The sequence below is a fragment of the Oncorhynchus kisutch genome, linkage group LG27 (assembly GCF_002021735.2).
Source record: "Oncorhynchus kisutch isolate 150728-3 linkage group LG27, Okis_V2, whole genome shotgun sequence".
NCBI lineage: Eukaryota > Metazoa > Chordata > Actinopteri > Salmoniformes > Salmonidae > Oncorhynchus > Oncorhynchus kisutch.
The window spans coordinates 1,694,415-1,706,443 of NC_034200.2; positions in this window are offsets into that span (position 1 = coordinate 1,694,415).

Here is a 12,029-nt window from a genome sequence, read left to right on the forward strand (position 1 = left end):
AAAGGGGGGTCAAAATCAAAAGTAACCGTCAGTATCTGGTGTGGCCACCAGCTGCATTAAGCACTGCAGTACATATCCTCCTCATGGACTGCACCAGATTTGCCTGTGTTTGCCGTAAGATGTTACCCCACTCTTCCACTAAGGCACCTGCAAGTTCCCGGACATTTCTGAGGGGAATGGCCATAGCCCTCATCTTCCGATCCAACAGGTCCCAGATGTGCTCAATGGGATTGAGATCTGGGCTCTTCGCTGGCCATGGCAGAACACTGACATTTCTTGTCTTGCAGGAAATCACGCACAGAACGAGCAGTTTGGCTGGTGGCACTGTCATGCTGGAGAGTCATGTGAGGAGGAGCCTGGTACCACATAAGGGAAGAGGATGTCTTCCCTGTAACGCACAGCGTTGAGATTGCCTGTGTAATGACGTGGCCCTTTCTGGGTATAGATCATGGCATCCCACTCTCTCCTACATCCAGGTTCTGTTATCTCAGGTCGTAAATTCCTGGTGGAGACTCTCTCCCCCTGGCCATTCAGAAAGAGAGAAACAGAGAGAACAAACGATTTCACATGGCAAACACCTAAATCCCCAAAATGAGAATATGAAACAAAATGTCCACTTGTGAGAAGGTGGGAATGGTTCGTGGACTCTTAAGGGACAGATATGCCGAGTGTTTTTCATTTGGTGACCTCAGAGAGGACAGGAAACATACAGAACTATATCTCTGAATATGTACATTTCTCAGTTATGGGGTTTGCATTTATTGATTGTATAAAATGAATGAGCAAAGATGAAACTATTTGTGAAATGATCTAATGTGATGTTAAACCTTTAATGTGAGAGAATTGTATTCCCTTGAAAGTTTAACCTCTCTAGGGTATAGGGACACTACCGTCCCACCTGGCCAACATCCGGTGAAATTGCAGAGCGCCAAAAACAGAAATACTCATATTAAAATTCATAAAACATAAAAGTGTTATACATCGGCTTAAAGATTAACTTCTTGTTAATCCAACCGTTGTGTCAGATTTCAGAAAGGCTTTACGGTGAAAGCATACAACGCAATTATCTGAGGACAGCGCCTAGCCCTAAAAATATTACAAACAGTTACCAGCCAAGTAGAGGAGTAACAAAAGTCAGAAATAGTGATAAAATTAATCACTTACCTTTGATGATCTTCATATGGCTGCACTCACAAGACTCCCAGTTACACAATAAATGTTTGTTTTGTTCAATAAAGTCCCTCTTTATGTCCAAATATCTAAATTTTGTTGGCGCTTTTTGTTCAGTTATCCATTGGCTCAAAGGCAGTCACAACAGGCAGATGAAAAATCCCAAAAGTATCAGTAAAGTTCGTAGAAACATGTCAAACGATGTTGATAATCAATCCTCTGGTTGTTTTTAGTCATAATAATCAATAATATTTCAACCAGACAATAGCTTCGTCAATGTAAAAGTAAAACAAGAAAGGCAAGCTCTCGGTCGTGTGCAGAAAACAGGTCTGGGGACTTTCCACTATCCACTCACTCAGAGTGGTCTTACTCACTCATGTTTCAGGTATACAAGCCTGAAAAAAATCCTGTTTACATCTAGTGGAAGGCATAGGAAGTGCAATCTGAGTCCTAAGTCATTGGATACTGTATTGGCAGTCCATGGAAAACTACAAACTTTAAAAAATCCCACTTCCTGTATGGATCTTTCTCAGATATTCGCCTCCCATATCAGTTCTGCTATACTCACAGTTTTGGGAAACTTTAGAGTGTTTTCTATCCAAATCTACCAATTATATGGGCCTGAGTAGCAGGCAGTTTACTTTGGGCATGCTTTTCATCCGGATGTGAAAATACTGTCCCCTATCCCAAAGAAGTAAACTAAGTCATTGGCCCACCCCCGTGAGCACAGACATAATCAGGCGTCATAGAACAGCCTTTTCTATTGTTACGAATAAAAAACCCTCCTGAGGAGGCTCATTCCTTCGACGATAAACGCGAATCCGACCATCACCCCTGGTGAGACAAAACCGCAACAGTGAAGAGCACTTTTTGTCAATCCTGTCTGGTCCAGCGACAGTGGGTTTGTGCCCATAGGCGTCGTTGTTGCCGGTGATGTCTGGTGAGGACCTGCCTTACAACAGGCCAAAAAGCCCTCAGTCCAGCCTCTCTCAGCCTATTGCGGACAGTCTGAGCACTGATTGAGGGATTGTGCATTCCTGGTGTAACTCGGGCAGTTGTTGTTGCCATCCTGTACCTGTGGTGTTCGGATGTACCAATCCTGTGCAGGTGCTGTTACACGTGGTCTGCCACTGTGAGGACGATCATCTGTCCGCCCTGTCCCTGGAGCGCTGTCTTAGGCATCTCACAGTACAGACATTTAAATGTATTGCCCTGGCCACATCTGCAGTCCTCATGCCTCCTTACAGCATGCCTAAGGCACGTTCATGCAGATGAGCAGGGACCCTGGGCATCTTTCTTTTGGTGTTTTTCAGTCAGCAGAAAGGCCTCTTTAGTGTCCTAAGATTTCATAACTGTGACCTTAATTGCCTACCGTCTGTAAGCTGTTAGTGTCTTAACGACCGTTACACAGGTGCATGTTCATTAATTAGTTATGGTTCATTGAACAAGCATGGGAAACAGTGTTTAAACCCTTTACAATGAAGATCTGTGAAGTTATTTATTTTGATTATTATTTTTATTTTTACGAATTATCTTTGAAAGACAGGGTCCTGAAAAAGGGACATTTATAACCGCACAATCATTGTTATAATTTAGGGTGTTTTTCAGGCTAGGGCTCAATGCATATGATTGTTTTGAATGAATCATCACCTTAGAAAGTGCTGTCCATTTAGTTGTATGGCTTTGAAACAACAACGTGTTTTTCAGTCAGTTTCAACCTGTTGAACTTCCATCTTCAAATTTATATCAGAGTACTTAGAGAGACAACAGAGCCCTGAGAACCAGGCCATTAGGACCTGATGGTCGTTAGTGAGTTGGGGACTACCAGTGAGTTGGGGACTACCAGTGAGTTGGGGACTACCAGTGAGTTGGGGACTACCAGTGCATGTCCAGGGTGTGGTCACATTGAATTTTACTGCGGTCTCATGACTGCCAGTGTGGCGGAAATACGGTCTGCAACAGCCCTACACACTGAAAGCCATCTCCCAGCCAGTTCATCCCATGCCTTCCCATCATGCCTCTCCCTGCGCTCGGAATCGGGGAAATTTGAACCCTTTCCTTCTGTCCTGGCCCGGGGAGTCAGCATACACACTGAAATGTACAGACGGGGTCCAATTATCCCATGGACTTTTCGCCCTCGCATCATACTCTCAAACGTCACACATGCCATACAACCACCTAACGTCTTTATACATTCAACAGCAAGACAAACATACAATCAAACACATATTACATCCTGATCCTCCTACCACCATGACCCCCCACCCCATGCATCCTACATATCTCTTTCTCTCTTTCCCGCTCTCTCTTTCTCTATCTTGTGTAAGTAAGCGGCTTAAACACCTACAGGATGTGACATCAAGGCCCATGCGCCTCCAACTGCTGTCAAAGAAGGCGGGAGAACGCAGCGCTGTAAAGGAGAGAATTTTATCCCTCTCTTCCTGGCGTCGCCAGCGTGAGTTTGGTTAACAGATAGCTAAGGCTGTCCCCTCACATTAGTCTGGGCTGAGCCAGACAAGCTTTGATCCCCCTTTCTCTCATATTCCGCTCCTCATCCCCCTCTTTCCTCTCCTCTTCTCAGCTCTGCCATCAGCACAGGTCCACAATCTCCAAGGTGATTTTGACAAAAACGAGCGTTTCCCCGGAGACAAGGCCATAACAGAGGGAGAGGGAGGGAGGGAGGAAGAGATGGAGAAAAAGAGAAACACACTGCAAGGGGCAGCTATGATGTAACAGGGAATGTTGTCTGTTAGAGACAGAGTGTATTGTATTGGGGTTTTTCTGTTGGGTTATCAGCCTATGGGGAAACCATGAATGTCCCAGTGTTTGTGTAACAGACCTCATGAAGAGCAGATCTTTCTCGGCCGAATGCCAGTAAAATAATTATAACGTTTTTACTTTAGGCATTACGAACTCTCTGTGCTGTTTGTTATGTCAGTGACTAAATTGCCCTGTTTCCCTTCGTGATTATAAAACTACTAGAACAGATTTTAAAATGAAAACTTGATATTCAGGAATAGAAAACTAAAAGAGATTGATAGATATCTGATATGATATGACTCTCGTGGCTAAACCTAACCTCTTACGCAGGGGTCAAATGTAATTTGTTTTGGTGCAAGACGGGGTCGTGACCCTAAGAGGTCGTGGTGTCAAATCAAACAGGGTCGTGAACTGCAGGAGGTCATTAAAGAGAGGGAGAAAACGAGAGAGAGAGAGAGAAAAGGAGAGTGAGAGGGGGATTATAGGATTTAACCCATTCCTGTCCTTTCCCAGGGCATTCTGGGTTGGTAAGGAAAGAAATAAGTAAATGTGGAGAAGAGAGGAGAAGAGGAGGAGGAAAGATGAGAGGTTGGATTATTGTAGCATAGCAACCCAGGTCTCAGTGTGGGTTGAGGGAGAAGTAATAAATAATATTGCTGAGAGGTTATATCGCTTAGAACAACCTCTCAAAATGAATGTGGAACAAGAAGAGCACTTTCTTTGAGGGGGAGGGGAGGTGGGAGGAGGGGGGTGGGGGTCAGGGGGTTAGCAGTGAGTTGGTAGTGAAATCTCTCTCCCTCTCACCCTCTCTCTACCACTCTGTCTCCCTTTCTCTCTCTGCTCCTGTGCATCATTAAAACAAGCATAGTAGTGTTCAGAGCTCAGGGCTGCACAGAGACAGTGACCTCCACAATAAGAAGATGCTTTTTGCTTCGGGGAAGAGAAGGTCGTTTTGTACTCCACTCTTTTTTCTGACTACTTCCAAGGGAGTAAATGAGATTTAGAGGGGGTAGAGCGGGGGAGGGAGGGATGGAAAGAGTAGAGAAACAGAGAGATTGAGAGGAGGAGAAAGAAAGAGAAAAGGCAGTTCTCTGATGTGATTCATAATGTTGAAATGGACAGAATAGTCTTGTTATTTTACATTTCACAGGTAAAAAAGACAGTGGGGGAGAAAGAGGCTTTGAGTCAATTAGAGAGGGAGAAAGGAAGAGCGGGAGATAGGGCTTCATTAAGGTCAAACACAAAACATGTCTGAGTCTGTCCATCTCTACTGGAGGAAGGTCAACTCTGGCCTGGTAGTTACAGGGAGAAATATAGCCCTGGTGCAAGCCAAGTGTGTGTGCGTGCATGACATGTTCATGCGTGTGTGGTGCTAATGCATGTGTGTCAACCACACAGATGGTGGTGGGCAGCCAAGGCTATTCTTCTTCAAAGGAGAGCGGTATCTTTAGGGCTAATCTGTAGCCCAGTCCAGGAGCATCTTACCAACACATCATGAAGGACTTGTTCATAGAGGGGGTACCTCAGGGAAGCTCCTCGGGTGGGGACAGGGAGTGATGTAAATACCAGGCTGGTACCACAACCACTTTATAGCCACAAAATCCATATGTCCTTCTAGATTCTCTGCATCTCTTTGTCTTCCACTCTCTGTGCATTACCAACCTCCCTCTCCCTGACTATTCTTCTTATTCCCCCCCCCCCCCTCGTTCCTTACGTTGCGTCCTTCCTGTCCAACATTCCTTCATTCGCAGTTCCCCCACACTGTTGTCTGGCTTTCACTTCTGTTTGTTCTTTGTCGGCCAAGGGAAGGGGCCTTGAAAGAGGACCCACAGTTGTTTTTGTCAGACGTCATCATCGTTGAGCTGCACCTTTGCACGTACTGTACTGAAGAAATACACCTGGTGCCAAACATCCTCTTTTTGGAGCTCCATTCTCTCCTGGCTGCACCTGGTAGTGATAGGGCTCTTTCAGCGCCAGGCTTCACTTTGCAACACAAGTCTCTCTAGCACAGACACAGACACAAAGTACACAGCTGGGCTCCATTCTGAGAGTGAAGAGTAGTGGATGGGGCTTTGAAAGCATCCTGTGCTATTTTTCTGACAGTTGTATATTTATTGTGTCGTTTTATTCGACGTGACCAATTATGGCACTGCGTTCCGCAGCAGGGGGCTTACTGGGGAGCAGTTGATGCTCCACTTCACAAAGTTTCCCAGATTTGCATACCTCCTCCCTTTGTGGTTCAAACACAAGTCATCATGAGGAGGCTCGGGCTCACTTCCTGGATATGATGTGTGTTCTCATGGCCTCAATAACAACCTTTTAAAGTGGCAACAACATGCTAGCTCTCGTTTATCAGAAGAAAAGTCATGTTTGTAACTGGTGACAAAGAGGCCCAAGGCATCATGGCTGCTGTCTCTTAGGGGTAATGTGTACACTTAGCACCATACATGCTGGGTAACCACCACACACACACACACACACTGTCCATGTCTTTTTGGAAAATGCTCCTATTTAATAATAACATACAGAAACACTTCACCATGAACCTGACTTTGAAGTGTTTGCCACATGACTGAATAAATGTGTAAGTGACCTAATTTGATTTATTTATTTTTATTTCACCTTTATTTAACCAGGTAGGCAAGTTGAGAACAAGTTCTCATTTACAATTGAGACCTGGCCAAGATAAAGCAAAGCAGTTCGACAGTTACAACGACACAAAGTTACACATGGAGTAAAACAAACATACAGTCAATAATACAGTAGAAAAATAAGTATATATACAATGTGAGCAAATGAGGTGAGATAAGGGAGGTAAAGGCAAAAAAAAGGCCATGGTGGGAAAGTAAATACAATATAGCAAGTAAAACACTGGAATGGTAGATCTGTAGTGGAATAGAAATAATGGGGTGCAAAGGAGCAAAATAAATAAATACAGTAGGGGAAGAGGTAGTTGTTTGGGCTAAATTATAGATGGGCTATGTACAGGTGATGGTAATGAGTCCTAAACCGAGAGAGAGAGAGAGGGGGGAGAGAGAGAGAGAGAGAGAGAGAGAGAGGGGAGAGCCGGGCAGATGGACAGACAGACAAATAGATAGACATAAAGACAGACAGACAGAGAGAGAGAGAGGGAGGGAGTGAGAGGTGAGAGCCGGGCAGATGGACAGACAGACAGATAGATAGACAGAAAAATAGAGAGCGGGGAAGATGGAGGGCGTGAGAGGAGAGAGCCGGGCAGATAGACAGACAGACCGAGAGACAGATAGACAGAAAGGCAGATGGACCGAGAGACAAATAGAGAGAGAGAAAAACAGTGAGACAGAGATGTACTGAGAGGGAGGGAGGAGGTTGGGGTAGGGAGTGTCAGGCAGATTGGAGCGTTTGATTGTTAGCGTGAGGCGGTGAAGCTTTGAGTAAAGCAGCTTGTTCATCAAATCTATTTTTATTGGTAGCGTACAAAGTGTATCAGATGTTATGGCGGGTGCAGTGAAATTCTTATGTTCCTAGTTCCTATAAATCAATAGATAAATGTCAACACACACAAAATCATCAAACATTTAGTACAGTGGTGCATACTGTAAATACACTGATTAAAGCAAACATCAGGAACACCTTCCTAATATTTAGTTGCACCCCCCTTTTGCACTCAGAACAGCCTCAAGATGTGGGGGTTTTATGACCCCTCACGCCCCTGGTAAATCTCAGGCCACAGACAAATTCCTTTGTCCTGTTACTATGGAGAACCAGCCTCAGAACATTAAACATGAAATGAAGGGACTTTGGAACAATGGTTTCCGTCAGCCACAATGGTGGTCATGACGATAGATGGAATATGAAAATGTATGTCATTTTTGTTTTGTTATTAAAGGTTAATAGATGACGTTAATATGAAAACATTGTAACGTGAAGAGTTTTCCTAGTATATGTTTGATGTTTATACATTGTACGTTGTGTGGAAAATATCCAAATCAAAGAGAATGTTTTGGTAAAGATGAAATGTGAAGTTAGTTGTCTAAAATTGGATTTGAGTCAAATCTAGACCTTTCCCTCATAACTTGGTACGCCCAGAGAATTGCCCTAAAGGCGGTTACGCCCACTTCTGACACGAGGGTATAAAACCTGTGAGTAAAGAATTTCCAGAGAGGACTAAGTGACCCAAGCTGCAGCAAGGTCTTAAAAGTCAACGAACCCAGAACGCAACTCAAGTTTGAAGACAAAGAAATCTTTTTCTACCCAAGCTACGGATGAGTAGCTGTGTCTAAGCGGGTGAATTCAAGCCGGACCCCCTTAGCATCCAATCCCAGCGAATTGTGGTATCTAAAACATTTCATTCCTGTGCTGTGAGCTCTGAGCTACAGAGCTGTCTGTCCTCAGAAGAGCCCTTCCAGAACAAGGGCGAGGGAACAGACTCCTAAGCCAAAAGGACACTGTCATCGTGAGGACGACCAGAGAGGTGCGCCGGAGAAGTGCGTCATTGAGTAGCCTGAACGGTCCACGTGGAGGATCCACAGAGACCTTCCCCACGTAATTACATCATTATATTCTGACCCATAAGAGCGGCAGTTTGGAGCAAGGCTAGGGTTAGAATAAGCAAAGCTGACAAATTCCCCCAAATGTATATTTCTCTCGTGTACTTTCACGTTTTCTCTCTCTTTGAAATCCCCATTGTGGGTAACACGCGCCATAGTGTGTTGGCCCGTTTTACTAAGTTCTAATCAATAGCCTATAATGTGTTTTGTCTATGTGTATCTTTTATCATCATTTTAGCTTTCTAGTAAATAAAAACCCAACTAAGATTGGTGTGGTACGAACTCATTGGTGAGACCCGGGTCCGTGCAGATTCACGGACTATACGACATTCAGAACGAGACTGTAGAGGTAACTGATTAATTAGCGGCTGTTGTAAAATCGATATTCTGATATTGTTTGAGTTAATTTAGGAAATAGAAACTCAATAAAAAATAGTCTTCCCATGGTGCCCCAGTTTAATGAGTTAATAATTGCTTGATTCGGTTAATCACGCAATTAGAAACTTGTAATCATTCGATGAGCAACAGTCGTCACATAAACGAAGACAACGTCACGACACCATTCATCCTCTGACTGACTCACATACACAATCCAATCCAAGCCTCAAGTGTCTCCAGGATTACACATCTTTCTTTAACCCGTCTCCTCCCCTTCATCTACACTGATTGAAGTGGATTTAACAAGTGACATCAATAAAGATTCACCTGGTCAGTCTGTGTCATAGAAAGAGCAGGTGTTCTTAATGTTTTGGATGATCATGGTAAATAGTATGTAAACATTATTAAAGTGACCAGTGTTCAATGACTATGTACATAGGGCAGCAGTCCCTAAGGTGTAGAGTAGAGCACCCAGCGGTAGCCGGCTAGTGACAGTGACAGAGGGGCAGAGTAGGGTACTGGGCAAAGGGCAGAGAACTGAGTGGAGGTGACTGGTGACTTTTTAACGGTCTGATGGCCTGGGAATAGAAGCTGTTTATCTTTCTCTCTGTCCCAGCATTGATGTACCTGTACTTTCTCCGCCTTCTAGATGTTAGCGGGGTGAACAGGCCGTAGATCGGGTGGCTGAGGTACTTGATGATCTTCTTGGCCTTCCTGTGACACCGCGTGCTGTAAATGTCCTGGAGGGCAGGTAGTTTGCCCCTGGTGATGCGTTGGACTAACCCCACCACTTTCTGAAGCCATGTGGTTGTGGATGGTGCCTTACCAGGTGGTGATACAGTCCGATGACAACAAGTTCTCACAGTGTCACTGCAGAATTAGATGTTCATCCACGTTCCAAAAACGTCCAACATTTGAAGTTGCTCCAAACGTCAAATTTCAAAGTGTTTTGTTGCTCCTGAGTTACATCAGGCACTCCTTCCGAATGGTTAAGGTAAGGGTTAGGGTTAAAATCACAAATAAAAAAACTGTGTCCACAACTAGAATTGAACACACAACCTTCTGATCCAGAGTCATGGGATTACACTCATCCACTGCCCCCTTGCAAACCCAAGCCTAGTTGATGTTAATAGTGCTCAGTGTTGCGACGTCCTCAGGACATGTATAGACGTCCAATTTCCACCTCAATCTTGAACAACCTGGCTGGTCAATGGTGCATCTGTAGAAGTTTGTGAGAGTCTTAGCGACCAAGCCCAATTTCTTCTGTGTCACGTGTGCTCCCTCTCCGGCCTCTAGGTCATCAGGCTGCTCGTTATGGCGCACACCTGTCGCCATGGCGTGCACCTGCGCATCTTCAGACTCACCTGGACTCAATCACTTCCCTGATTACCTTCCCTATATATGTCACTCCCTTTGGTTCCTTCCCCAGGCGTCAATGTTTGTTTCAGTTTCATGTCTGTGCGTTGTTCGTGTTTCTTGTTTTGCATGCGTGTGTTTATTTATTAAACCACTCACTCCCTGAACTTGCTCCCTGACTCTCAGCGCACATTGTTACAGCCTTCTCAGGTTGAAGATGCGTTGTTAAGACTGTCGGTGGTCAAGGGACCATTTCAGGTCCTCAGTGTGCCCGCTGACTCTCTCCACTGTGGCCTGTCGATGTGGATGAGGGCGTGCTCTCTTCACAATCAGCTACTTCATTTTGTCGAAGTTTAGGGAGAGGTTGTTTTCCTGGCAACACTACCTAGCCTCTCAAAGCACTTCATGAAGACAGAACATGAAATGAAAAAAAGAACTTGTTTCAAAAAATTCTAAACGGAAAAGTGGTGCGTGCATATGTATTCATCATATGTATTCATCATATGTATTCATCCCCTTTGCTATGAAGCCCCTGAATAAGATCTGGTGCAACCAATTACCTTCTGTCACGCTCGTCGTAGAGAGGAGACCAAAGCGCAGCGTGATTAGAATACATTCTTCTTATTTATTTAATGAAGAACACTAGAACACTTAAACAAAACAACAAACCGAAGCAGTAAAAAAAAACATACATCACCCCCTGACCTAACCAAAACAATAAAGAAAACAAAGAATACTCAGGTCAGGGCGTGACAGTACACCCCCACAAAGGTGCGGACTCCGGCTGCAAAACCTAATCTAAAGGGGAGTTTCCGGGTGGGCCTTTTTCACAGCGGTGGTTCGGGTGCAGGACGTGGACCCCGCTCTACCTCAGTCTTGGCCCACCTGGCGGCTCCTGGCTGGCTGACGGCTCTGGCGGCTCTGGACAGGAGGGAGACTCTGGCGGCTCAGGACAGGAGGGAGACTGGCAGATCCGGACTGGAGGGAGACTCTGGCGGATCCGGACTGGAGGGAGACTCTGGCGGATCCGGACTGGAGGGAGACTCTGGCAGATCCAGACTGCGACCCATTGTGGTAGATTCCGGACTGTGACCCGACGTAGGAGGTTCCGGTCTGCAGCCCGTCGTAGGAGGTTCCGGTCTGCAGCCCGTCGTAGGAGGTTCCGGTCTACGGCCCGTCATATGAGGTTCCGGTCTGCGGCCCGTCGTAGGAGGTTCCGGTTTGTAGACTGTTTCCGGACGCTCTGGACTGGGTACTGTTGCCGGACGCTCTGGACTGTGTACCGTTGCCGGACGCTCTGGACTGGGTACCGTAGCCGGACGCTCTGGACTGGGTACTGTAGCCGGACGCTCTGGACTGGGTACTTTAGCCGGACGCTCTGGACTGGGTACTGTAGCCGGACGCTCTGGACTGGGTACTGTAGCCGGACGCTCTGGACTGGGTACTGTAGCCGGACGCTCTGGACTGGGTACTGTAGCCGGACGCTCTGGGCTGGGTACTGTGGCCGGACGCCCTGGACTGGGTACTGTAGCCGGACGCTCTGGGCTGGGTACTGTAGCCGGATGGTCTGGGCTGGGTACTGTAGCCAGAGGCTCTGGCCTGGGTACTGTTGCCGGACGCTCTGGACAGCCAAGGCGCACTATAGGCCTGGTGCGTGGTGCCGGCACTGGTAGTACCGGGCTGAAAACACGCACCTCAGGGCGAGTGCGAGGAGCAGGAACAGGGAGTACTGGACCCTGGAGGCACACTGGTGACCTGGTGAGTGGTGCCGGCACTGGTGGTCCCGGGCTGGGGACACGCACCTCAGGGCGAGTGTGAGGAGCAGGAACAGGGAGT